This window comes from Python bivittatus, unplaced genomic scaffold, assembly GCF_059951505.1.
Source record: "Python bivittatus isolate LINGU-HERP-01145 unplaced genomic scaffold, Pbiv_v1 ctg000350_np1212, whole genome shotgun sequence".
Classification (NCBI taxonomy): Eukaryota; Metazoa; Chordata; class Lepidosauria; order Squamata; family Pythonidae; genus Python; species Python bivittatus.
In genome coordinates this window covers 35,955,535-35,983,221 of record NW_028277074.1, presented here as the reverse complement: position 1 = coordinate 35,983,221, position 27,687 = coordinate 35,955,535, and the positions used below count along the sequence as shown (strand labels likewise).

At 36.1% G+C, this 27,687-nt stretch overlaps 1 protein-coding gene and 1 long non-coding RNA gene across 5 annotated transcripts in view; one reads left to right on the top strand and one right to left on the bottom strand.

The window, feature by feature from the left end:
• Positions 1-27,687, bottom strand: part of MID1 (midline 1) — a 183,450-nt gene that overhangs the window by 110,508 nt on the left and 45,255 nt on the right. Inside the window, exon 1 of one of the 2 annotated variants that reach the window (XM_088144937.1) lies at positions 14,211-14,330. The exons of the other annotated variant lie outside the window; for it this stretch is intronic. The gene's annotated coding sequence lies outside the window, so the exon portion shown is untranslated. Of the gene's footprint in view, positions 1-14,210; positions 14,331-27,687 lie in introns of those variants that run through there. 2 annotated transcript variants of the gene reach the window in all.
• Positions 1-27,687, top strand: part of LOC112540735 (uncharacterized) — an 81,939-nt gene that overhangs the window by 26,861 nt on the left and 27,391 nt on the right. The gene's annotated exons all lie outside the window — the stretch shown is intronic.

Genomic DNA, 27,687 nt, shown 5'->3' with positions numbered 1-27,687 from the left:
TCATATAGATGCTAATAAGAGAGAGTAGAGTCATGAGGAATCCCACAAAGCAGGGCCTCAAGCTCTATCTCTCTCCACCAACCAATAATGCCTAGAACTGGCACAGAAGGAAGAAGGAGGGGAGAAATTTTCTGGAGGTATTTTCTGAAACAGCAGCAAAGAAGTCTCAAGAGAACACCAGCAACAGAGTACATCAATAATCTTTTCACCCATTATCTTCTTTTTAAAAATGCAGATGGTAAACAAAACTGAAAGCACTGTTCTCTTACTCTTCCATTTTCAGCCCACATGCATTTTCCAGCTCAAATGACAATTTCTTCTTTCCCATTGCTTACTCCATTTCAATCAGGCTGCCCGGTATCTCTTTCTAAAAAATATCCAAACATTTTACATACTAACAGGTCCGCTATTTTTCACTACTACAGCTGCTAACAGATTTCATTTTTAATTACCTCAATCTATCTCCATTAAAGATTTTTGTGAGTAAGTCATATTTTGCTGGGACTGCCATATACACACACACACATACACATACATACATACATACATACGTACATACAGAGAAAGAAGGCAGGCTTTGAAGAAGGCAAAATGTTCATTAAGCAACAGTCCCATTAGAATTCTTGCAACATACTCAGAAATTCCACTTTGCTTTCTACTGGAAACTACCACTGCATAGTCCTACAGGCATGAGAAAGGTCATTGTTATGAAGATCTCTCTCACGTCTTTATGAATATGATTTCCTAAGTGCAGAGTTTGGTTCTAAAGGTAAAGTGACTAGCTGTCTTCAAGCTGATATAATAAATAGCAAAGAGCAGAGGTGGTATCCTGCAACTTAAGGCAGAAAATGTCCTATAATTCCAGCAGAAAACAAAGCTGGCAGAAGAAGAAGGAACTCCTGGTCTGTGCGGGAATGGAACTTAAAGATCATTGTCTAGTCTCTGCTTGAACACTTCCAGCAAAGCCTCTTCATATCCTTTTTAAATAGTTTAATTATAAACTGCTTTTCTTCATTAAGAAGTTTTTCCTAATATCACTTGATAAGAGAGCAGGTCATTGCATTTTTTAAGTAATGTTATCATCCCACTCGGACTTTCTTCTCCAGGATAAACAGTTCCACAGTCCTCCTCACAGGATTTAATTCACAATACCTTGAATATGTTTCATTGTACTCGGGTACAAACCAGTGCAGAATTATTGCTTCCCCTTAATTGAAATATATACTTCTACTGATGCAACCAAAAACTGCATTTCCCTTTTTTATAGCCACATCACACTGTTGATTCATATTTAACTTCTGATCAATTTCTACTTCAATACTTTTTTTCATTGATAATTTTACTTGGTCTTCTCCATCTTGACGTGCACATTGGATTTCTTTTTCCTAAGTGAAAAACTTTACATTTGCCTCTATTAAATGTCACGCTGTTATTTTCAGCTCACTATTCTTTCAAAATCTTTTTGAATTTTATTTCTGCCTTTAGGGTATCAACATCTCACCAAGCTGAAAATTTAATAAACATTTCTGCTACTTCTGTGCCCAAACCGTTCACAAAGATCTTAAAGAGTACATGTCTAAGGACTAAGCCCTGTACGCACTCTAATCTGATGAAGAAATGTTTGACTATTCTTTAAACAGCTGTGCATACAATCTAGGATATACTCAACTAGTTTGCTAATCAGACTATCATGGGGTATTTGTTAAACTGTAATAAAAGTGAGAACAAAGAAAAAACCTTGGAGATGACATTACCTGGCATGGTGAAGTGGCCATAGCATCTTGTTCCCAATAGCACCAATGCAGTCCATTTTATTATAAACACTTCAGAAACTTCAGTAGTTGGTGGTGTAAGTTTCATAAATAAATAAACAGCAATTAAGGGTTTATCCCAGTTGCCAAAGACAAGAGAGACAGATTTCTAACTATCCTAAAATGTTAGTAAAACGTTGATAAAGTCTCAGAGCACTCTTCCTGATGCTCAATAATATGCCATCTCAGAGTTCTACAAACACTGAGCAGTATTAACAAAAATGCCTTGGTGAAAAATCCAAGGATGTCAGTCAGATGGGAAAAGCTATATAAAAGTTTCATTCACTTTCTCTCATTAATTTATTATATGCAGTCATAAAGTCAGAATTCATGTTTTCAGAAAGAGAAGTGTCCCAGGATGTTTCAGTGTATGGAGTGAGGTTAACTATGCATGACCTTAAACTGGTAACTTGAAGTTGTCTCTGTCTTTTAAAAACTCCAAATAGTAGTCACCATTTTACCCAAAGACAAGATTTGACCAAACCCTACTCGCAGCTACACAAAGCGTGAGATGGCATTTCTACCCTCACACATTTCTTGTCAGAGGTTGACTAAATGAGCAGTTAAATCATGCGTCAGCATAAGAGATCATGTAGCATCTTCCTGAGAGCAGTAGTCTATCTTAGAGGCTCTATGACATCCATAATTTTGATCTTAAACATCTTCTAGTTCTTTAAAAAAAACCTACCACATACATGCTTTAGTACCTGAGTAGGCTACCTCATTCTTTTGGGCTGTAGAACTTTTCCTTCTGCCAGCTTTGTTTCCCTATTTTGCTGGGAATCATGGGGCATTTTCTGCTTTGAGTCACCACCATTTCTGCTACCTGCTATTTGCTCATTATATTTTTGATTTCGTTTTTAGATTTTTATCCCACCTTTTTTTTTCATATATAACTCAAGGCAGCAAACATAGCAATACTCCTTCCTCCTATTTTCCCCACAACAACAACACTGTGAGGTGAACTGGGCTGAGAGAGAATGACTGGCCCAAAGTCATCCAGCTAGTTTTTCATGCCTAAGGTGTGAATTTTGTTGGGTTTTCTGTTTTTTGCATTGTATTTATACTTTTTTTCCTTTATTTTTCTCTTTTGTACACCATCCAGAGTCACCAATTGTGAGAGGGGTGGCTTTATAAATAAAAGCCTCCTAAAAATGATAGATTCTAACCTTAATCAACAAACTGCAGAGAAAAATATACCACACTGCAGCATTCAAAACATTCTTCCAAAACTGGACCTAGTATCCAGAATATTATTGGAGGGGGGAGGGCTTTCTTGAATTCACCTTTGTTAGTGGAGGCTGAATTCATTTCAAGATACATGTTGACCTGTAACAAGCTTGTAATGCTTTCATCCTGCTAAGATTGTTTTCCCTGTTACAAACTTTAAAAGCTTCCTTGTTCCTATCAGTAGTAGGGCTTTCTAGATTGTGCTGCCCTCCCTGAGGAATTCCGTATGTTTGGAAGTACAACAGGCAACTTCATTAGTTCAGTTTCATAAACCAATCAAGATATAGCTTTATATGTCAGTCTTTCAGTTTCCCCTGATGCATTTGCTGCTGATTTGTGTAGAGGATTTTATCCTACTGATTTTAGCTCAGTGTGATTTTACATTTCACTCTTAGTGTTATTGTATAAAGTGCCTGTGATTGGTCAGATCAATTTCACTCTTACCAACACGACACACATATGCTAGCACAACCTGAGCTACGTGTGCAATTTCATATGGGTCCTTGAAGGAGTATGGCTCTAAAACTATTCCTCCTTACACTATGCCATTGTGTATCCCCTCTGTTTTCAGTATGGTCTAACTGCTGGTGAACGTAACACAGGGATCCCTGACATCATGTTTTTTGTAACAGTGTCATCATGGTCCATCACTTTTATTCCACTGCCGGTTTATTGTTATAATCATTGCTGGAGCTTTTCATGTACTGTATAAGAGCTGGGCAGCCAAATACATTTCTTAAATAAAATAAAAATAACAATTTTAACAAAACCACATGTTAATAGTTCTCTCCTATATTAAGCTTTACTCGCTGAAAAAATTAAATAGAACTGTATTTCATTTATTTCCTTGCAAATATGATACTTCTTCATAACTTCACAAGGCACCAACATTGGTGGCTGGATGTATGGATTCCAGGAGGGGGAAATACTCAGATGAACATATAGCTATATCTGCAATGAAACTAACAAAGACTTTTGCTGCCTTGAGACTAGTAAGATGCTTTTTGTAAGTTTCAACCTTCCCATGACCTTTGGAAACCAGATTTTCCCAACCAAGTACCCTCCAGGTATTTATGACTACAACTGCTAACACTTCCAGGTGCAACGATTTATCCTGACAATGATTTGTATGACTGTTCCATGCATGAAGGAACTGCTACAAATTCAAAATACCTTAGAAAACTCCGTAAGTCATGATCATGGACGTCCAGGTAATGTTCATGGTGTCAATGTGCATGTCTTTCATGTGATCTCAAACTATAGTATTTTATACAGTATAGTTGATGCTATTATTTTAATGGAAGAGGACAAAAAATCACACATACAAATGCTTTAGGTTTTTGTGATTAGTACTATCAAAAAAAGTTCACAAGTTTCTGAACCCAGACAGGGTTTGATTGCTGTAATAGTTTATCTTCAATCTGTAATCTGGACTCCGCTATTAAAACAAGGGAGCTGAATATTATGGCCTTGGGCAGTCAGATCCATCTCTCAGTAACAAAGAAGTATAATCAATTCAGCGAAAGAAGAGGGGTATGTCTATGCTATCTCTTTCTGGCCTAGGAATTTCAGCCAAGTGTGTTAGTATATATCATTATGCTTATTTTGGTGGCTGACTCTTTCCTAAACTGATATCCACGGCTATAATGGAAACATACTGAGGAGTGGACATTAAATATGATTGTTCGTTTTTGCACAGATGGGCAGATGAGATCTAATTCTGACATTTAGTGTTTGGACTTCTAGCCCTCCCAAGTATCAGTACTCTCCGGTATACCAATATGATTTTTAGAATAGACAATTATTTTTTATGCCAGAAAATGAACTGAGAATAAAGCAGAAAAACACCAAATACCTCTTATTCTTAAATTCATGGTGCATCCACACTTAGGTTTGTTATGGCCAAAGGCACAGAGCTATAAAATGCACAGAAAAAGGAATGCATTAGATTAAAGCAAGGGTTCCGACAGCTCACAAGCTTCTTTTTTGTGGGTCTCTATAATCATTCGCACTGCCTAATTTTAGCAGGTTAATCGCCAAACAATTTACTGCTATTCTGAGACAGGAAACACACAAGCTAAGTAGAAATATTAACTGAGGCCTAACTTGGTTTTCAAAAGCAAATGGAACACAAACATAGGTAACAGCATTGCCTTGCCGTAACTTTCTGCAACCACCCTTTCCAATAGTGAACTGTTCTACAAGAAGTTGCTTGTCCCCAGATTAGAGGTTGGATCAAAGAGAAGCTCGTAGGTTTGGTACAAGATGCCAAGTATAGATTATAAATACAATTATTAGTAAAGAACTGAATGAATAGAATACCCTTTCCCAACCTGGCCTCTGCTACACTCGGCTAGGCGTTCATCTGGGATTCAAGAAGGGAGGGAAATATTAGTAGCATTTTCCAAAAACTGGAATGATGATTAATTTTGTGTTTTTTCCTTTCTTCCAAAGAGCTTAAAGTAGTGTGCAAAAGAACAATTCCATAATCTTTGTATCCTAAAAAGGATTACAGAAATTAATGGAACTGATCGAATACAATAATTTGTTATGGTAATAGTTAAAATGGAGTTCCCTATAAGAACCAGACACGAGAAGCAAACCATAAAACACAGTTATGTCCACTACGCTTTGCTTTTGAGCTTTCCAGGAGTTGGTGGTTAACAGTTATTGGACTTCTCTTGTATTCTAGCAAAGCAATTCTTATATTTCTGGTTTAGGCAGGTGATCACTCTTACAGCTTTCCAATTCAAGCATTAGACTACTGCTGCAAATACAAAACAGGCTTTTATCTGCTGTATTTAAAAGTTAAAGAAAAATACTTTAAATCCTCCAAACCACAGGTATTTGTGGCTTGCCAAGCCACGTTATAGAATCTTACAGAGGTGGATTGCTCTATGCCACTATCCATTACATTCATAGGTTATTCCACTTTCCTTGTTTGGTCTTCCTACAAGGTGATGTTTGCTATGTTTTGGAATGTTTGGAATTTCATCGAGCAAATATATTGCAGTTATTTCCATTACTATTTGTTCCATTATTTTTCTTGCTTAACCTTATGACTAGTGCAAGTAGGCATAAAATACTAGGTGACTTGTACTAAGCTGGTAACAGCTCAGAACTCTTAAAACATAACATCTAAAATGCTCTTCCCAATTTTATTACCAAAAGAAATCCTTGAGAAAAAATCAAAAATGAAAGAAAAAAATATAAGAAAACAATTCTTTCTGCACTTTTTATTTTTTTAACTTTGTATATTTTTCTTTGTATTCATTTTTTATTGTTATATGTTTAAACTTGAATAAAAAAAAAAGAAAAAATCAAAAGTGAATATTAGTGCCAACCAAGTTGTGGTTTTGTTAATGGCTACTGACCACAAATTCTTGGGTTGAGCATGGGCTCAAATACGTCTTGTTCCTTCATTCTTTACTGAATGGTTGCCATAGAGCTACCAAGTCTAGGATACAAAAATATGGATAACCACTAGATCGGACAAAATGTTTTCTATATATCCAGATCTGGTAGCCTAGTCTGTCATCCTAAACCAATATTAGACTTGTCTCTGATCAATATATACTTAAACCAAAGCCTACCATACTTCTTGATTATACCTCACCTGAACTTGTTAAAGCACTGCAGCTTTTTGGCCTTGTTGTTAATAATAAATGTATAGTGATTGTCAAGTTGATCAGTTTTTTTTTTTAAGTAGATTAATTGGCACTGATATAGAGATATATTTAAGTCTAAACAACCAAAAGTGCTTTATAAAAAAGGACAAGAAATTCTAATCATGGAGGGCACTCTGCAATGAGCTGAACATTACTTACCTTCTTATATCGCAGAAGCTATGTAGAAATTCTGTAAGAATGATGATTTTAAAAGTTATTCTGGAATAAACTAAATCTTATAGTGCAGTTTCAGCTGCCATGGCGAAAAGCAAACACTCATGAACAGAAAAGAAAGCTAAGATGTGGTTTGTAGTTCAGATAAGAGATGAGGAATTTCAGTCCTTCCACAAATCACTATTCAAATTCCTGTCCATTGCTTGGAAAAATCTTGCCTATAATTTTATGAATATTCCATCCCAGTCACAAAGTTGTTACTCTTTCTTCTCAACACAACGAGCTTACTTACCTTAGTAGGATGATGCAGATAATTCATGCTATGTTAGAATGGATAACATGTATACAGCTGTTGATTCATTCTTTTAGGCATCTCTCACTCTTTCTCTTTCTCTCTCCTTTTTCCTGGAACTGGACTACTCCGTTTCAACAACAATTAGTATGAAAAAAACAGCCCTTGGGAAGCATATATTCTCCCAGAAAAAACAAATATTCTCAGGACTCCAAAGATAGCCACCACTGCTCCATGCTGAGATGGGGGCTAATTAAGATGTTGATGGAGACTATGCTAATCATGACTCTACCACAATCTGTTAGATTTGCATGTATATTGGTAAACCATGTTCTGAAATTGCTTCACCATCTGAGGTCTAATTACTGACTAGACATAACAAACAATGGCTGCATTTAAAGAGTAAGAAGAGTTCATGTGAAAATAGATTTTTGTTTTGCTTTTTCTTAATGGTTAAATAGTGTGTCTGGAAAGGAGGGGATGAATTTGCTCACACACACGTATTTATAAGTAATTCTGCTCAGAGGAATTATTTAGTCAAAATTAGCCATAAATCTACACAGCTGAGAATCAGAACTTATAGTTGCTGAATCTCAATGCCATTAAATTAATTTTATTTAGTCCAATCAGAACATCAAATCACTTTTCCTTTTTTTAATCTAAAGAGTTTGTTGGAATTTCCAGCTTTTAACTTTTGTGAATGAACTGAAAATAAAACCACCATAACATTTGAAGTGTAATGTTTTTCAACTTCTTTCATTAAGCAGTGATAAATAAAAACAACAAAAATTACTGAAATATGGAAGATAAAGGTTGTGCAAAATTCTGCATGTTTTTCCTTACAATTGTGCAATACTGTAATAATAAACAACACCAACATTAAAAGGGCTACATAAAAACTGTGTCATGCATATATATAGGCCACTAGTGCAACCTTTTCAAAGGAATAAGATAACTGAATGAAACTGAGAAATATGTAATTAAGACTATTATTAAATTATTTTTAAAAATACAAAATCCATATAAGAACATCTTATAAACAGTCCTATGCAGGCATACTAAGCAATTTATCAAACAAAGATTCTCAAGTTACCAGCAGCATATTATATATCCTCATATATCCATCTACATTTTCCAAATATATCCAGCATGGGCATCCAGAGAGGGTAAGGGGTAAATTATGATATAATCCCAAATATTGTGACTTATGTACTTATATCACATGTCCTGATGCAAGTACATAATTGTGGCATTTGCATGATTACATCATCATGCATATGTCACTATTTTGGCATCATAAAATATTGCTGTAGGTGCTGCTGATGTGCACAGCTTATCTTAGTCTGTTGGGAGTGTTGCAAACCCATATTGCATTTCCAAACTTTATTTATTTATTTTTTTTGGAAAGTAAGGCCTTGGCTAATTATTGTTTATGAAGTCATGAAGCCTAATAAGTATCAGCTACTTGATAAGTCTTGAATGTCTTCATCTCTAGTTCAGGGGCAGATAAATTGTCTTTTGAATTGTATATGAAATCAGGGAAAGCAGTACGCATTAATTTTGCACTCAGTTCTTGTAAATCACAATCCATTCTACTTAGTGAGCTCACCACAGTATCAAGGGTTTTTTTTGGAGCCTTTGAGTCAGTCGTGACTCCTGGTGACTGCCTGCACAAGTCCTTGCAGTTTTCTTGGCAAGATTCAGAAGTGGTTTGCCCTTGCCTGCTTCCTAGAGCTGAGAGAAAGCGACTGGCCCAGTGTCCCCAAGCCGGCTTTGTGCCTAAGGAGGGACTAGCACTCACTAGTCTCCTGGTTTCTAGCCTGATGCCTTCACCACTACACCACACTAGCTCTCAGAATATCAAATAGATTTTGGAAAATGCCCATACACTACTGATAAGGTTTTGTAATTTTGATACTACTAATACCATTTTGTAGGCATTGCAAGGACATTCTTGGTTACAAACTACTTAAGCAATAACATGCCTGTTTGGTTTTGGCACAACATGTTGTGTAAACCTAGCCCTTGTTGTTTGTAAACTGGTTTATGCTTTAATATGCTGTGCATACCCAGACAAGGATCATACAAAAGGTCAGCCCAATAAATCACAATTATACAAATCATGTTTGTATAATCTACAATTCCCAGAATCTTAGAGATCATTCTTGATCAGCAGTAATCAGTACATCCAAGGCAGTCCAGCCAAAATTTAGAAGGACACCTCAACTGCACACCTCTTATTTCATAATAATCAAAGGATAAGGAAGGGAAATAGAGTGAAAAATGTTTCCCTTTTTTACAGCAAATTGCAGATGAAAACGATTCCCTCTTTCTATCCCTGCTCATAAGTAGCAACTAATTTTTATTTTGGGGAAGTGGTATGAGTCCATTGAAAAGTGTGTCATACAATACCTTTTCTAATATGGTTCTAAAAATGTTCTTCAGTTTATCAGAAATTAGTCTGGAATAGCTATCAAGAAAAGTAACATTTTTACTTGCCATGCAGCTAGAACTATATAAAGGATAGACTGAACTGATGTTTTCCAGATTGTTTGAATTTCCGCTCCTAGCTCCCATGGTTAAAGACAAGACACTACGGAAACTGTAGTCCAATATAGATTCTGTGTTCTTAAACCAGCCTTGAAGACTTTATGAACTACTACAGCAGATGGTCATGTGGTGGCACTTATGTCCCTATCAACCTAATTAGCATGTAAATCAGCGTTTCTCAAACTTGGCAACTTTAGGATGTGTGGACGTCAACTCCCAGAATTCCTGGCCGATGATGTGAATGATGTGACATGGATGTGTAAACTGAGCAACATCTAGAAGACAACAGGTACTGTGTCAGAATTACAGTAGAGTAATACTATGCAGTAATACTATATATTGGATTCTCAGTTCCTAAAATACTTTTTTCTCTCCTCCCCCATATTTTAGAAGAAAATCTTTCTACACCTTTTCTCCATTTTATCACAGCAATAGTATATGTCATCTTACCTCAAGGAAGTATGATGCCAAAACTACTTCCACCATATTTCTCAGTTCTGTTGTCTTAGACAGCAAAGTGCCAAGCATGACCACTTTGTTTTGTTTTCTACCTTTTTCAATTGGTAGTACAAAATGAAATAAAAGAAACAAAAAAGAAACCCAAAACCCTCAGCCTTTTCCATTCTACTTCCCACACAGCTCTCCTAAACAACCAAAAAAACTGAAATTGAACTATTGGTCCTGAAGCCATCCCTTCTGGCTGGGAAATTCTGGGGGTTGAAGTCCATATATTTTAAAGTTGCCAAGTTTGAAAAACACTGCTCTAAATTATATCGTATAAGCAAGTGGGAGAAGATAACTCACCTTCTGGAATGAGGAAAAAACAACACTTTTTTGGTTGGACAATAAGAGCAATAAAGCAGGAAAATATCTTTATTATAGATACACATCACGTCCTTTCAGGGTATAAAACAAAAAGTCCATACTTATCCTTCTATCTTTAAAGAGTAGCTATGGGATAGAGGACCCAATCAAAATTAGACTACTGTATACAGTATGAAGCTTGTCCCTTCCCATGATCTGTTTTCCTTAGGGAAAAAACCTTGCAAGAGATTATTTTTAGTGTATTTAAGGATTGTGCTTTAATCTGCTCTAGAACAGATCGCAAACTGATATATTAAGGATATTTAGTTTCATGTGGGAGAATCAAAGAATAACACTGAGAGAATACTAAGAAAGTTCAAGATGTGAACGAACAAGCATCACAAATTCTTTTTTGATTCTAACTCTAATATGCAAAAAGATACTATACTATGTCTATATCAAGCACTGCATGGTGACTTTTCCCATGGTAAATTACCCAGCAGATATTACACGAAGAAACAAACCACTTATCATTTTCCACCATTCCTCTGAAGAAATCAATATGCCTTCAGTTATCATTTTGAATAGAAACATCACATAGCTTTCTATAGGTAATATTATATTAAAAAATATAATCCAAAATACATTCTTAAAAAACATAAAATCAAAGGGGCTTTTGGCAAAACTTGCAGTGATTGAAGAAACTGCTCTGTGTAGTTCCCAGCTTTTCTTACCAAAATATAACTTTGTTATAATATTTTTTTTAAAAAATTAGTGTCATCATACATACATACATATGAATGAATGAATGAATATTGTACTAAACATGCAAATCAGTATAATAGGCACAATTAATTATATTGTATATAACACAAGCAAGTCTGGTTTCATGGAACAAAACTTGATACTGAACTATGAAAAAACTACAAAGTTTATCAAATTGAAAATCCTTTTTTAAAACAGAGAAAATGAGCCTGAGTTTCTGTATAGTATTTCCTAACTGGTCTTCTTATATTCTCTTATCTCACCTCAAAAGTTGATTGAAATTTACCCCTGTACTGTCTTTAAAGCTTCCACTTTAATAGTTAAAAGACTCATTTAGCAACACTTAAAATATATCGTTGCAAACTAAAATTTTAAGATCTTCCATTTCCTGTCTTACAAAAGATTTTGGAATTTCATGCCTCAGTGAAAAGAAATGAATACCACCAGCTGACAATTAACACTACAAAATAGCAGTTTTGGGGTGTGTTTAAGAAGTGGCGCAGCGGCTTAATGACGCTGAAAGTTGCTGGCCAGAAATGGTCAACACTTCAGTGGTTCGAGCCCAGCTTTCGTGCAGCAGAGTGAGCTCCTGCTTCCTCCCCAGCTCCTGTCAACCCAGCAGATCGAAAACTTACGTGAGTAGATAAATGGGTACTCTCACTCCAGTGAGAGGAAAAATGCTGGCGGCACCTTACAAAAGGAGTCAGGAGCAGTTGCCGGTAGCGCAGAAGCCGCGCTCGCCCAAAAAAGGCGCAAAGCAACGGAAACCCCGCCTCCTGCGCTCGCCAGCTGGGCTCTGCTCTAGGAAGGAGGCACTGGCAAACCATTTCCGAAACACCTTGCCTTGAAAACTGCAAGGACTCGTCCAGGCAGCCACCATAGAATTGGTAACGATTGAGTGCAGATAAAAAAAAAAAGCATATGGAAATAACATCTGATTTGCATGTCTAGAGGTGCCTATCATTCTGTAACTCTGAATACTGTGAATGATTACGTACATTTACCCAGCTAAACTGCATAGGCTGAATAACTTCTATAACTAATGCATGATTATGAAGGTCAAAATAAAAGTTCACAGAAAAGAAACAACCTGAAAGAGAAAGTTATCAGTTGCAAAATTGAAATTAAATGAATGCAACTTACTTAATACTCCTGCTGTGACTAGGTAAATATGTGTAACACTGTGGGATTAAATCTGGGGAAAAAGCCCTTAGCAACCAGTTCTGCTAGTATCTGTATGTTTGTGTGCATGCATATGAAAGAAAAACACATAGCTAAGATATAAATAAAGCAATGGAAAGTTATCTTATATATGATAATGTATAGTGAAGTAATGAAAACATTTAGGAGTTTGCACTCCTAACATTCATTCAGAGACAGTCATTCTCTCTCTCCTTCTCTAGTTCCATGGCAACTCCTTTTTCTAATATTAGCTCCCTGTTTTTGAGGGAAAAAGCCACCCATAGTTATGGCTCAGTTCCTAAACTAGTTTATGCAAGACTACACCATGGCTCATCAAGTTTTTCCCTAGAAGTTCGTAGGAATGACTTTAAATCACAAAAGATCTAGTTAACAGTGAATAAGAGCATTAAAACATTTATTTTGGTATCCCCAAGAGGAAAAGAAAAGAAAGTTAGGAGTTAGAGAGGCATACAAAGAGAAAGGAATGTATTCATTCACAGCAAGAAACACAGAGAGGTTATTTCAGATATGCATGCTGAAGAACATGATAAAACTTTAAACACTTGAGAGAGAGAGATGAAAAAGAAAAAAATCTGGAAAAGATGTAAAAGTTAGATCCAAAGAGTTTTCTGTCAATCATGGCTGTTAAGTAATGGCCATCATCTCTTGCTTTCTTTATTTGAATTCTGACGGACCACAAAAAAAGTTTTCCTTACAATTATGTCCTTGTTGTTCATGAAATGCACCAGAAGAACGTTCCAATCCTTTTAGAGATTGCCTTGAATCAAATGTATGCATCTTTTCTCTTCCAATCAACTTCCAATTAAAGGTTAAGCCAAAACAAAATAAAAGATGCATTGAAATGCACTTAGTATTCTAAAAATGTCATTTTAAAAAAGAAATAGAGATAGAAAAAGTGATAGAAGGCTCTAACACTAGCTCTAGTCTCCTTAATTTCTGTGCAGTTCATTTCCCACAGTTTCATATTGCAGCATAAATTTAGAACTCTAAATGCACCTGTATGTTTCAATGCTGGGTTGCCACTATTATCTTCCATTCAGTTATGCAAGTACTGAGCCAACCTATTTTATCCACACACCAGTGTATTCTTCCCTGTTTTTAGATTAATCTATCTTCTTTCTTCAGAAAATGTTTCAGAAAATACAATCTCACTTTCCTTCCCTCTACCCTTCTGGAAAAGACTTTAGAAGGTATTTTCTGAATAAGTTGCCTGCTTAGTTTTTATTGCTAAGGCAAATAGCCCCTATTGCCTTTGTGGATTATAATATATGTTTCTCACGCACACCCCAGGAAATTTGGAATTCTGCCAGGAAAGTGACAAGTCCAATAACATCAAGAAAGAATGTTGCAGAGCATTTATCTGAAAGGGCTCTCCCTCACCATAAAATAGTTTTGAGAATATATCCAGAGAGCCTGGTACTTTATAGATGACCCCTACTCCTTTCATTGCTCAACTTTATGAAAAGAAATTCTAAGCAAAAGCAGCAAATAATGTTTCTTACGCTCTCAAGTCCCTATTCTTGTAAAAACAGCCCCTCTTTGTCTTTTAAGCACCTACATGGGGAGCAACAGAAGACCTTGCCTTATAACTTAGCATCATTAGCAGATCCTTTCTTCCTAAGAAATGTCCTCCATAAAGGCAATTATAATAGCATCACAAAACTGTAGAATGGGGGGAGGGGAAGAGGAAATAACCTTACCAGCTTCACTTACAGTATGTACAACAGCAGTCAGCTGCTGTACAACATGCAGTTCGTCTCAATTGTCTACAAGAAGTATTTCCAGGCCTTCTGGTTTCTTCTCAGCATTCCCTCCCTCTCTCTGTTTTTTCACAAAGCAATTCTCTTTTCCTCTAATCCTCTCACAGGAAAAAGCAACCCTACACTGAACAGCTTCAGCAGGAGGACTCTGGATGCAGCAGGGTGGGGGCTGAGAGGGAGGGGGAAGGGAGATTTTCTGTTGGCATTCAAGCATCACAATATGTTAATCCCTGGAGCGGGAGTCCAAACCAAGTGTCGCCTACACATTTGGGCATCAAATTCCCAATATTGCTTCAAACCAGGCATCAACTCCCCCTCACAATACATTAGCCGCTCCATTACTGCTTCCAAGGCAGACACCTTTCAAACTTCAAACATATATGTGGGTGGGTGTGAGAGAGTGTGTTTGTGCATGTGTGTGAGACTGAGGGTTTCAGTAATATAATAATAAGGCTGCTTCATTGAAAGATATGAACTGTAATCTACCATACTGGTCCAGTGTGAGTTGGTAGAACGTGTGTATGCGTGTGTTTTTAGTAAGATTGATAATGAGTCTAAGCTAAGCAGTCTAGGTGAAATTTTAACACCCTAATATAAGAGCTACAAGATTGGCATTGCAAAAAGATACAGAAAACTCTGTTGGCTGATTTTAGGAGTTGTCTGACTCTTTGCAGCCTGATCTGGTGACCTACTCCCAGTACCTTTTCAGCCACAGAGTCTGAAGAGAACTGCATGTTTTAACAGGGCATGACAGCAATTGTGCATTGTTTATTAGGAGTTCTTTCTGCATCTAATGTAATATGCACCAGAGCTACCAATTTCTTTGGGGAGTGTTTTTACTCCTCTATTGTGATACACATGTCTTAAGGTCAAGGATTTAAATGGGTTGATTTCAGATTTGACATTTCCATTCCACAATGAAAAGGAAAATATATCAAAGAACTTAAAGAGCAGATGGCACAATTCTATCTCCTAAATGATGGTGGTCAGCCTTCACGCAATAATTTATGAGGCCACCTCCCCCTCCTTGATCTGTGTCTCAGCAGTAGGCCATCTGAGCCTTTCAGACAAATAAATACACTTACCGCCAGCTTCAAACACACTAACATTTACTGGCACTAGTTCAGCCTGACACAAGCTATTTTGTTTGAGACTCTTGTTCAGAAACCCAAAGTGATGATTTGATGGATGAAACACTCTGTAATGTAGGTTGTAACTTCATAGCCATACTCCAACATTAATGTCCATCCCAGGACAAAGCAAAACAAAACAGAAATGCTCCGTGGTTTTCTTAATCATGAAAAAAAAGCAAGCTGGAACCTATCACTGGTCATAAGAACACAATCTTCTCTTCTCAAATGACTGGTGAAGGGAATAAATAAATAGAAATGTTACTAGGAGATGAGATAATGTCATCAGCCTCCTAAAAAAGCTCAGAACAACAAGACTTTTGTGAGGCAGATTTATTTGCCTGCACACACCAACAATAAGTATGTGGCTTATTGTTTTTTTCTTCTGAACACATATTAAAAGTCTCAGAATTAATTTATTAACAACCTTGTAGTTGCCAATTGTTGATCTGGACTTTGGGATTTGGCAGTTCTCCTCCTCCTCATTCTCATCTTTTAAATCTCTTTATTTTACTTTTGAATCACTGCAAGCTGCTCAGAGTCTATTTTGGAACTGAACTGCACCTAAATTACAGAAATAAGTAAGTATTATAAAAGCTCTAAACATTAAAATTCAAATGTTCACAGGTTCATGAAAAAGCTCCTTTAATATTATAATAAATATACCAAAGACAAGCCTGTGTAATAACATCAATCAATCCTCAAATTGTATATATGCCCTACTTTGTACAATGTAAGGCTCCAAGCGTTACTTCTTAAGAAAAAGCCATCATTAGTGTACGTTCATGTGCTCTTATTAAAATCAGTGGGTCTACACCAGAGTATGCATTCGCTTAACTTTTTAGACATTTTATCTGCCTCCAGTTTATGACCTTAGAGGTCAGTAGTACACAATTGTGGGAGAACCTAGAGTCACACTTAGCCTTTGAGTGGCATGCTAGATTCATGGTTGAACAGGACCAGGACAAAGAAGTGGGCAGGATCAAGACAAAGAAATATGCTTTAATTGGTGCAACTTTAAGGTTCATGAAAATTAATACAATTGATATACAGTCTGCACAGACTAATTGGGGGACTAACTTAGCAAACTGATTTATGAATGTCAGGTAAATTGAAGAGTCCATCATCACGGTAATCTATATCATTATCTATTTATTTGGGATTTATGCTGCTTCAGTCCCAACACTCCAAATAGCTAACAATTCCCAATTCTAGTAATTAGGTTTAATCACATAGAATATCATAAAATAACCAATCCATTTGGCATCCCCCATCTAGGATGTGGAGGAAAAGGCCAAGAAGAATAGATTTCAACCTTGTCCTGCAGTTGTTCCAATCTCTTCTTTTTAACTCAAAGGTATACTGATGCTCAGTTTTAGTTTCCCTAAATAGTACTAATTCCCTAAATTAGTTTCCACTTCTAACCACTTCTTTGGTTAAGGGCCTTTCTCAGCGTGCACCTAACTTCTGCATAAATAAGTCCTGGCAATCACTTTTTTCCTGCCATGTCCCCAATCTACACCTGAGGCAGTTAAGTCAATCTTGGTTACTGCATTATTAAAATGGTGCTTTTCCCTCCATTCATCCAACAAGCCACATAGGTTTTACCAGGAGTACAATCTGATGTGCTTCACCAACCATTTTCTTGGTAGTCCTGTCAGGTGATCCCAAGAGTGTGGCATCAGCCTGGCTCTCATTGGTCACTTTGTACTGATGTCAGCATGTTTCCACCCCTCTGGTCTTTGGACACTATATTCCCAAACTATTCTGCTTTGAGCAATCAGAAGGTCTACTTCCTTCAACATGAACTTCCCCATTGTACCTGCCATGTCTCCTAGCCAATCCTTGGGTCAGAGACCTGGATTAGCCTGAATAGAAGCTAACCAGTGTGGCAGTGGGGCTGTGTCTTGAAGTGGGAGAGAGAACATTGTCTTTTTCTCTCTTCTTTCATTCACAGTGTGTACATGCATACACACACACACACACATATACACACACACAGAGAGCATCTGTCACTCCCACTACAGTGCACAAATCTTTGTAAAAAAAATTCTTTGGGGATTTCATCTCCAACTCCCCCAACATGCAGTTTAAAGCCTTCTTGTCAAGCTAACCATGCTTCAGCTCTACAAATGTTTACTGCTGCTTGGGAGATTCTGCCCATCCTGTGCCAGCTATCCATCATCCAGATGATCCAGATCATGGTCTCAGAAATCAAATCTTTTCCAGTAACACAATTTGCCTAGCCACTCATTTATCTGCAGTGTTATTTTTTTTCTTTTCCAATTGTTTTTATGGACTGAAAGAATAGATGAGAAGACTACATGAGCCCCTAGGTTTTGAATTCCTTCCTTCCTAGATCTTCAAAGACCATGGTTATAAATCCTGTATGTTCACAATATCATTTGTCCCTACATGAAATAGCAGGATTTTTTCTCAATGAATATGAAGTATTGTGAGTTGTTCTGTCCCATGCCTGATTATGCCTCTTGATAAGCAACATACTGTATGAATGACTGGATCTAGTTTGGCACACTTTTTTCAATCCATTGTATTTGTATGTCACCAATGACCATGACCTGCTTTTGTCTTCCTGCAAGGTGCAGTTGCATCAATTTTTCACTTCAAAAATCTAGTGTCCTCTCATATATTCTACAGTGTCTTTTTTCTTCCCTGAAGGTCAAAGGCTACCTTTTTTAAATGAAGACTTGTTTTTAAATTTTAGCAGTGCAGAAACACTTCTAAATCTATTGCTTCTGATAGTCACTTTCATACACTGGGGATACACCTTTGTTTAATTACATCCATGATGGAGAGTTGCTTCTTCTGTCAGTTCCTGACCTAGTACCTCTTTTAATTGATAATAAGTTTTTATCCTCTAATATTCATTGATTGTTGTCATTATCACTGCATTTTCTTAGTTGCAATAGAACACAAGAGAACACCACCAGTTTACCTAAAATAGAATTAGTTTTTATATAGAATTATAAAAAGAAATATAGACATTCCTCTTATTATTACTTAACTAGATATGTAGAGATGCTATGTACCTGCTTAGTTTACTGTCAATAATTATTAACAATAATTTCAAGACCCCTCTCTGTTTATGATTTGTTATTTTAAAACAATGTAGACTGCAATCTTCAAAACATGACACCAAATAGAAGACTGCCCTTCTTAATATAAGATTTACCTATAGAACGATTGGTTCATGACACTTTACAAATGAAGATGATCTGCTTTGCTATGTTGCATATGATATATTGACTGGGATACTAAGAACTACTCACATAAAGAATAGGGCTAGCCTTGTGATTTTATGGTTACTCTCCCCCTCCCCATCTTTTATATCACTAGAGCCCAGGTTGCACTGCAATAGATTTTTTAAAAAAGTATTCTGTGTAGCAAGAGTATGTAGAAGAGGAACTGGTATGTATGTGCATGGAGTCTCAAATATTTTTAGATTGAAACCATCAAATAAATATAACTTCACCAAAACATCTCTGTAAGAAATGATTTTTCTATGGAACATAGACAATTTGCACGCAAGTTGAGAAATTGCCCACATGTGGAAATTGCCACCCAGAAAAATCACATTGTTCACTCTTGACCCTTGTTCATGGATAAACTTCAAAAGTGTTAATCACAGCAAGCCAACAATAACAATTAGTTGTTTTAAAGAAATTTTGCCTGTTTCCAAAAGAAAAAACAATAACAAAAATAAAGCTTTAATAAAGCCTAAGATTCTGGGTTTGTAAGTATGATGGATGCTGTAGTATATATGCTGGTTCATGTCAGCAAGTTGGCAAGAAATCGGATAAACTTTTTTGACAGGGAAGGTGGGAATTCCACATTTTGTTGTTGTTTACTTGTTTCCTCTAAGCCTACTTTGATCTTTATAATCCTTGTATTTGACAACTTGCATAACACTTACTTCTTTCTGGTTTTGTTGGACTCACATAAAATAAGAAGGCTGTACCCTGATATGCCACTCTGGAAATAACTCTCAAGTTTCCATAGTTACTGTTTCTACCATGTCTGTAAGTAGTTCATAGAAAACTTGTGCTATATGTGATTCCAATAGGTTTCAACATTCTTTGTCAAAACAATTGATTAGTTTGGCCTAGAGTGGTGGCTTGTTTAATTGTTGTTCTTAAATAAATTTTCAAAAATTACAGAGCCCAGACAGAAGAAAGAATAGAATGCAATCAATCTGAAGCAGAACTACTATATTTTACATTAATATTGTGTCTTTCAAGAAGATAGGTCTGCAGAAATTTAAAAAATGAATGATATTTAACCCTTTCACCAAAGGCTATGTAATTGTGTGGAAGAGAGGCACAGTACAATGTATGACTCTCAGTTTTAAACTCCATAATACTGGATTTGCTTCTCAAAGTTATTGCAATAAAAAATTATCATTTAGTTTGCGTGTTACCATCCTTTCTTAGGACAGTTGATTCTACCACACTTAAAATGTACTTCTATGTTCAGAAAATAATAGGCAACAAAGAATGTTATACTATGAAAGATTATTACAAATTAGTAGTTCAAGAACCAAGTGGTATTTTAACCAAAGAACCTGTGAAAATAGTTCTTCCCTTAAGAGCTAAAACAAGACATGGTTAACTTAATCAGTTATATAAGTTAATTTCTAATTCTGCTATTAGAAACTGACAAACCATTTGTCAGGGGAAAAAAAGTAAACTTTTAACTCAAATAAAAAAGAAGATCAGAGAAAGATTTGATCCCAACTGATCCACATGGTCAAATCCACTAAGAAGTTCATTTTTGGCATGTAACAGAAAGGGATTTTTGACCATGTATTATAAAGACAGATGTCTTGTCTTAGCTGAACAATGGAATACATATTCTTGGAGTTATATTATGAGAGAAGTCCTTTCATATGTCCACTGAAGCTATTTTAGAACATCTCCTGAACCGGCCAGAGGCATCAGTTTCTGAAATTAATGACCTTATTTCCCATCCTAGAGCCGCCAAGATGCAATTTTGTCTCTCCAGAATACTAAGGTGAATACCAGTCTTGGTCTTTCTATTCATATACACCTATGCCCATTCCAAAGGATGAGACTTGGCTATAATTCCATTTTCAAGAGAGCTGCCTTTGCCAGCTATATACCTGTTAGTCTTTTGAACATAACAAGTTATTCAGGAGACACATATATAAGTTACTAGATTGATGTTAAGAATGACTTATTAATTTAGAACATCATGTAGGTTTCAGATTGCTCCATAGTTGCTTAAGCATCAGTGCTACAACATCTAGCTAATAAATAGTTTTATATATACTCAAATACATAGCATTTACAGGCTTTAGGTTTGCATTTGATATGTTGATGTAATGAAGGCCACCAAGAACCTGCCAAAGTGAAAAGAATTTAGAGGCAAGTTTGGATCTGATATACCACTTTTAAGTGGATAATTAGATACTTACAAAAATAGCACATAAGACAGGAGCATGCTTTTAGTCATGAGATTTGTATTTAACCTTTTATTATTGGCAATATACCATCATGATCTGCAAGAAAAATATTCAACAAGAAAACTTTAAAATTTTGATATTTAAAAAAGTACTTGTTTCAAAGCAATCAAAATTCATGTGAAAAAACAAAACAAAAACAAAATCTGTAACTAAGTCATACTATTATTTTTATCAAACAAAAGTGACCAAAAAAGGAGATTATGTTAGTTACTCAGGTCTTTGAGTTGGGCCTGGTTACTGTACAGACAATTTCAATGTATTACTAGTGACAATCCATAGCTCTTTCAAGAACATTCCAGGGACTTTTTAAATACAATCTGTCTATCTTATCTATTGTCTCCTCTTTGTCTATTTACCTCAACCACATGAAACCTACATTTGACACTTCTGTCTTCATGTATGGCTTTGCTTGGTGAGAAATCATTCTTTAAGATACAGATTCTACTGTATTACCTTTTGTCTAGTAAAGGTCAATATATAGATCATTTCCATTGTAGACTGAGGTTTTTCAAACTGGGTTCCATTGTAGTAAGTGGGTGGAGAAAAAGAACCCTCTCTGCAAAGGATTTGCAGAGAGGGTTTATTTTCCCTTTAGTCACTTAGAAAAATTGCTGAAAAGCAGCACTGAGACATTTGAGAGTTGGGTTTTTTTTTTTCCTTAGTCCCAAAGGGAGGGAGGGAACCTTGAACACACTGACATAGTATTTTCATAGGGCAGTGTTAGCTGAGGAATTCTGGGAGTTGAAGTCCACACATCTTAAAGTTGCCAAGGTCTGGGCTTGTTAGTTGTCATTCAGAAGCCCCATCCCTCTTGACTGGGAGTTCTGGGAATTTTTTTTTTTAAGCAAGCAGATTCCATGGCCTGAAAAAGTTTGAAAGCCTCTGTTGTAGACCACAGCTTTGTTCCATATTTGTCAACTTATAACTGTTACAATTTTAACTGTCTCTTCTTAAACAATTCATGAGCATTTCATTTGCAGCTGATGTTCTCCTATTTGATAGCTGCTATATTGACTTGTATTTTACCTTTTAATGGAATTGGTTCTTGAATTTATTCTTTCTCTACAAATATTTCTGTCATTCTACAGTTCTGTCTCTAAAGGGCTTCAGTATAGTTTTCCACCTTCCTCTAACTTCATTTGTCTGTATTAGATTTCTTCCATGAGTACTCTTAAGTAGTCTTGAAATTCTCTGATCTTCTTAAAATCATCTCATTTTCATTTGTTGACATTCTTGATTGCGATATTTTTCCTAGTCATCTTTTGCTTGAGGTCTGCACTTAATCATCGTATGCCATCCTCAGAGCTTTTATCCTTTTATGTCTTCCTTTGGCTATCATAATAGTTTGTTCTGGAATCCACCTGAATCTTTTCTTCTTTGAGGTATTTAGAATATTTCTTCCTGCTTTGATTTTTACAGTGTCTCTTATCTCTTTCCATAACTCCTCGGGTTACTTTTGCATGAATTAAGTGAACTGACTCTGTTTCTAGTACTGATTTTACATTCTGACTGTATATCCTCTAGGCCAAATCTTGCTGGCATGCCTACTCTCCTTAATTTTCTAAATTTAGCCTGTATATCTGACAATGATAATTCATGGCCTATTCCACACTGCACCTAGTTGTGTCTGACTGACTGAACTGCTCTGTTTCCTATTAGCTAGTAAATTTCATTCCAACTTTGTACATCTGGTTATGTCCAGGTATAAAATTTGTGCCTATGTTGCTTAAAACAGGTGTTGGCAATAAAAGAATACTTTTCATAAAACTCTATTAACATATTTTCTGCATTTACCCATTCTAAATATTCCTATAAGACCAACTTTCACCATTTCTCCATTTTTTGTATGACAACCATTCAATATTAGTGCTGTGTGGTTTCCAGATGTTGCATTTAGCACCTTTGCCAATTTTCCTCCATTGCTTTCATTACAGTGTTGGTAATAGATGCATACATTTCCATAACACTAATGTTTATGGGATATCCACTAATCTTAATAGATTCTAGTTATAACAGAGCACATACTTAGCAGCATCCTTTTGAGTATTATTGACACTTTTTCATCTCATGTCCAGGTCATATAATAATCTGATTTAAAATACTCTTTTCTGGTTCATCTGTCATATAACTCTCCTTTTTGTGGGATATTTACCCTTATTATCCTATTACACTTCTGTCCTCTCCATCCTTCTGATGGTTCAGAAATCTTTTAAAACTCTAAAGTAACATAATAAGCTAGAATACGGAGAATGCCAGAAAAACACAAACATGTGGTTAATACAGGAAGTTTTATAGGAACAAGAGGGAAAGTTCTAATAATCAAGCACATAGTCTTTGTAGGGGTTTTGAACAGTAGGCTAAAAGGGTTTTCCATGACTTTCTTCTGGGTTTAATTTTGGAGGTTTTTTTCCTATTGGTAGGTTCTCTTCCCTCATGTCTATAGAGCCCTACCTGCCCTCAAGTTGATTGATTTTATCTCTGTTCCATCAGAATCCGCACAGATTCTTTTATTAGTAAACAATAAAAACAATATGTATAAAACCAAACAACAGCACTACAGTAATAATTAAGTTGATACCAACCCTTTATTTCCTGAATACTTTTCAAAAGAACGTAATCTCCAGTAGCTTCCAGAAAACCTCCAGGGTAGCCACTAACCTGTTCCATAAAATTAAAGCTGCAGCAGGAAAGAACTGCTCTCAAGCCTGACTTTTGAAGTTACAACAGGGAGGGACACACTACTTGGGTCAATTCCTCATGACGAAGAAAGTCAATTCCACACAGAGAAGGCAATCTTATCAGCCATGATGACCATGCCAGGAACTCATGCTCAGGCAAGCATCACTCTCAATATCATTTAAGCTACTGAGATCTCCCATCAAGACCCACTAGTAATTTTGTGGGAGGAGAAAAAATATGACAAGTTACCTATTGAAAATATCTGGAGAATCACTGGTGAATGTGAAAAAGATTTTATCTATACTGATTTATAACTTTTAGACTCTAGGATTGTAAATGTGGGATTCTAATGTTCTACCACACTAACCTGCTCAGAGATAAAATCTTTGCTGATCCCTAAAAATTGTGATCAGAATCCAGAGTTGTAAAAGGGATCTGGACGCTACAAATTGGTAACAGAAACAGTGCTACTCTAGAGGTCTATGGTAATGAGCTTTTCATCATCTTCATCTTTGTAAGGATACTGGAAACAGGTGCAGTTAAGTAAAGTACTTCAGGTCAGAAATCCAGTAGCATGAACCTTGGAGATCTTGAAATAGGTAAATTAATAAGAATACCATCTAAAAAGTATCAAACCATTAAATCTACAATCTAAGGTAATTTAACTGTACCAATTTGCATAGGCCTATATGAACCATAGGACACAAAGAAAGGTATATCTGGTGCTTTTTAAAATTCTGTGAATAATTTTCTAAAGCTATAAAGGCTTTCCTGCCTAAGGCCAATATTCCTATGCTTACATTTTTAGCACATTGACCATACAATTGCATTTTCCTAACAATATTTGAAATTCCTAGCCTTGGGGCTAGATGGTGTTACATTGTTAACTACACATTTGAATAAATAAATAGATTCTTATTTGAATAAATATTCATTTACTTATACACATGCAATATGTGGATATTTGCAAACTAAAGGAACCATGCCTCTAGGTAACAAGGAAGGGGAGGCAAAAATTAGATATATCCACAAATCTGTAGATACTATGTTAGGAATACAATCATCACTTGCTGGTTTTAAAGCCATGAGTGAATCCAGAACAGCAAACAATTCCAAAGAACTGTATAGTAAACTATAAATAGCATTTCAAATAATTGATTGAAAAAGTTCAGAAATCTGACATTCAGAAAGATTCCAGACTGTCTCCTGTTCTGCTTAGTAAAAGAGACAATCTTGTGTATGTTAGTAAAATATTTAAAATTTACTAACACTCATAATTGTTTTTGCATTGTTATTATCTTTATTTAAGGATGATGTATCCTTATATAAAGATAACAGAAAATAAAAATCAATCAGGATATGGTTAGCAATGTGCATGTGCACTTGTGTGGCTATTCCTAGGCATGCTTGCATAAAAGGTATCAACTTAACCAGAGGGATTTATTTCTAATTATATTTTTATCAATATAATTTAGTAGATTTTCTAGAATAAGCAGATAACATAAACTTAATATAGCAATATCAGACATCCATATTTTTGGTTTATTTGCAGAAACAATTAGGAGTGCAAAGCTCATTGAGCATTAAAAAGCTATGGAAATAATAAAATAACATTGGAGTCATTATTCTGATAGGAAATAATACTTTTCTTAGTAGGCTATGCTAATAAACTTTTATTAGTAATCATAAATTGCATTTTCCATAAGCAATCTAAATCTCAGATGAAGGATCATCATCCAAAGTACTCAGATCATGTAAACTCCCAAAGGCAAGTGAGAAATCATTGCATTCAACATTTGTACTACAAGTAATTACCAAACCAATGCTTTAGAATACATAAATGGTTTTTCATTATAAAAGAGATGCAGGATACAAGGCCTTCTTATTAGTGTGTGGATCACTAAAAAGAAGGCAATTCCCATGTATAGAAAAGCACTTTCTAATCTAATCTGGTTATGGTAGAATAATTACAAAGGAAACCAGTACTTTGAAAGGAAGATTGAGATTCAAAGCTATCCTCCTTCCTTCCATGGCAGGAACTCCAACTTGGGTCCAACACCAAAGCTCTTCTCCAGATGCAAAACTTACTTGGTGACATAAATCTAGCTAAAGCATCAGAGTCCCCTACATTTGTTTTATTTTATATTCTGACACACCCTGTGAAAGATATATCAGATATAAAACTGGAGTGTCTAAAAAGCATTACGGATTGGGAAGCTGTCACCTATTAGGAGGCAAATCCAAGCCAGCAAATGCAGATGACTGCATTCAAGCACCGACCTATAATGTGGGCAGAATAAAATATCTTCTATGAACATTTGTTAGAAATTCAGTGACTAGTTTTCCAATTTATTTACCTGCTGCACTTTCCCCAGTAGGTGCCCTCCAGACAGGTTGAATTACAACTCCCAGAATTCCTAGCCAGCATTACCATCAGTGTATAATCATGACCAGCACTAATATAATTTCCATTGTGTGAGTGCATGCGTTTAAACCATATTATGGAGAATTTCATTATTAACATGATTGTTTGACTTAAATGTAATTTGGTGATGAGCAGGATAATTAAATTCTGAGAGCTTTTAACCTGTCCTCCTCCTATGTTTTGTGTTCTAATTCTCTCCCATCTACTCCCCACCCCAATGTTTGGGAAGAGGCTTGTACAAGGAAATTTGTGCATAAAAGACTGGACTATTACTTATTATGTCACTCGGTCTTCTCTGTAGCAATATATACAACCTGTCTGCATCAGTGATTTATCATCACAGGAAAGGCTAGGAGATGCTATAAATTGCCAGTGTGGACAGCCTCACTATATATTTGTGATTTGTGCCTGTACAAATATAGTACATGATGTGCCTCATCCCTTTTATGAGGACTAAAAATCAACAATGGTGTACAAAATAATATCTAAGGATCTACAACTACAGAGAGAGACACAACTTGCACATTTTAAAGCATGTTGCAGTATCTATGCTTTATCCCTTACATATACTTTCTCTTAATTACATGAGATTATTATTATTATTTGCCTTAATTTCAGCATATGAATAATGATTCTTTATGAGAACAAGGGACTTTTTTGTTTGCTTTTTTGAGGGGAGTAGGGTTAGTTTAGGTTCTAATTATTGGTAAAGCACTAAGGCATGCCACTTTATACCAATCCCTTAAGACTTTTCATCAGATACTGGGATTAAATTTATATGACAAGAATATTACTCTGCTACTTTAACTCACTATTACAATAAAATATGCAGAGCAGGAGAAAAGTAGGGAGAATAGAACACAATAATGCTCTCCCGCATACATTCCCATGCCAGTTTTTAAGAAGCATTTATAGGAATTATTTGATTGTTTTTACTGTCTTAAGTTTTGTTTTGTTTTTTTGTCTGCGCTCAGTCATTGCTGACCCTGCAGTGACTGCTTGGACGAGTCCTTACAGTTTTCAAGACAATTGTTTTTCGGAAGTGGTTTGCCAGAGCCTCCTTCCTAGAGCAGAGCCCAGCTGGCGAGCGCAGGAGGTGGGGTTTCCGTTGCTTCGCGCCCTTTTTGGGCGCGCACGGGTTTTTTTTTTGCGCTTACCGGCAACTGCTCCCAACTCCTTTTTGCAAGGCGCCACCAGCATTTTTCCTCCCACCGGAGTGAGAGTCCCCATTTATCTACTCATGTGAGTTTTCGACCTGTTGGGTTGACAGGAACTGGGGAGGAAACAGGAGCTCACCCTGTTTAACGCGAAGGCTGGACTCGAACCGCTGAAGCGTCAGCCATTTCTGGCCGGCAGTGTTCAGCGTCATTAAGCCGCTGCGCCACCGCGTCCCCCATACTGTCTTAAGTAGAAAACAAGAAATTATTAACAATGGTTCCTGGGAAATTTTAAGGAAAAGTTCAGCATAGAAATTAAAGTTCAGGGGAAGAAAAGCCAGAGTGCATCTCTATAAATATTTTCCAATATGACTCTCAGGACAGATTGGAAAATATTTGATAATGCAAAATGATAATGCATTAGTGCAGGCTGGCTGGAAAGACATTTGTCTCCAGTTCTGTGTTCATAGACATTCCCATCAGAAATTATCTATATCTAGCCTGTTGGATAAGCCTTGCCTTATGAGCAAAGTTTC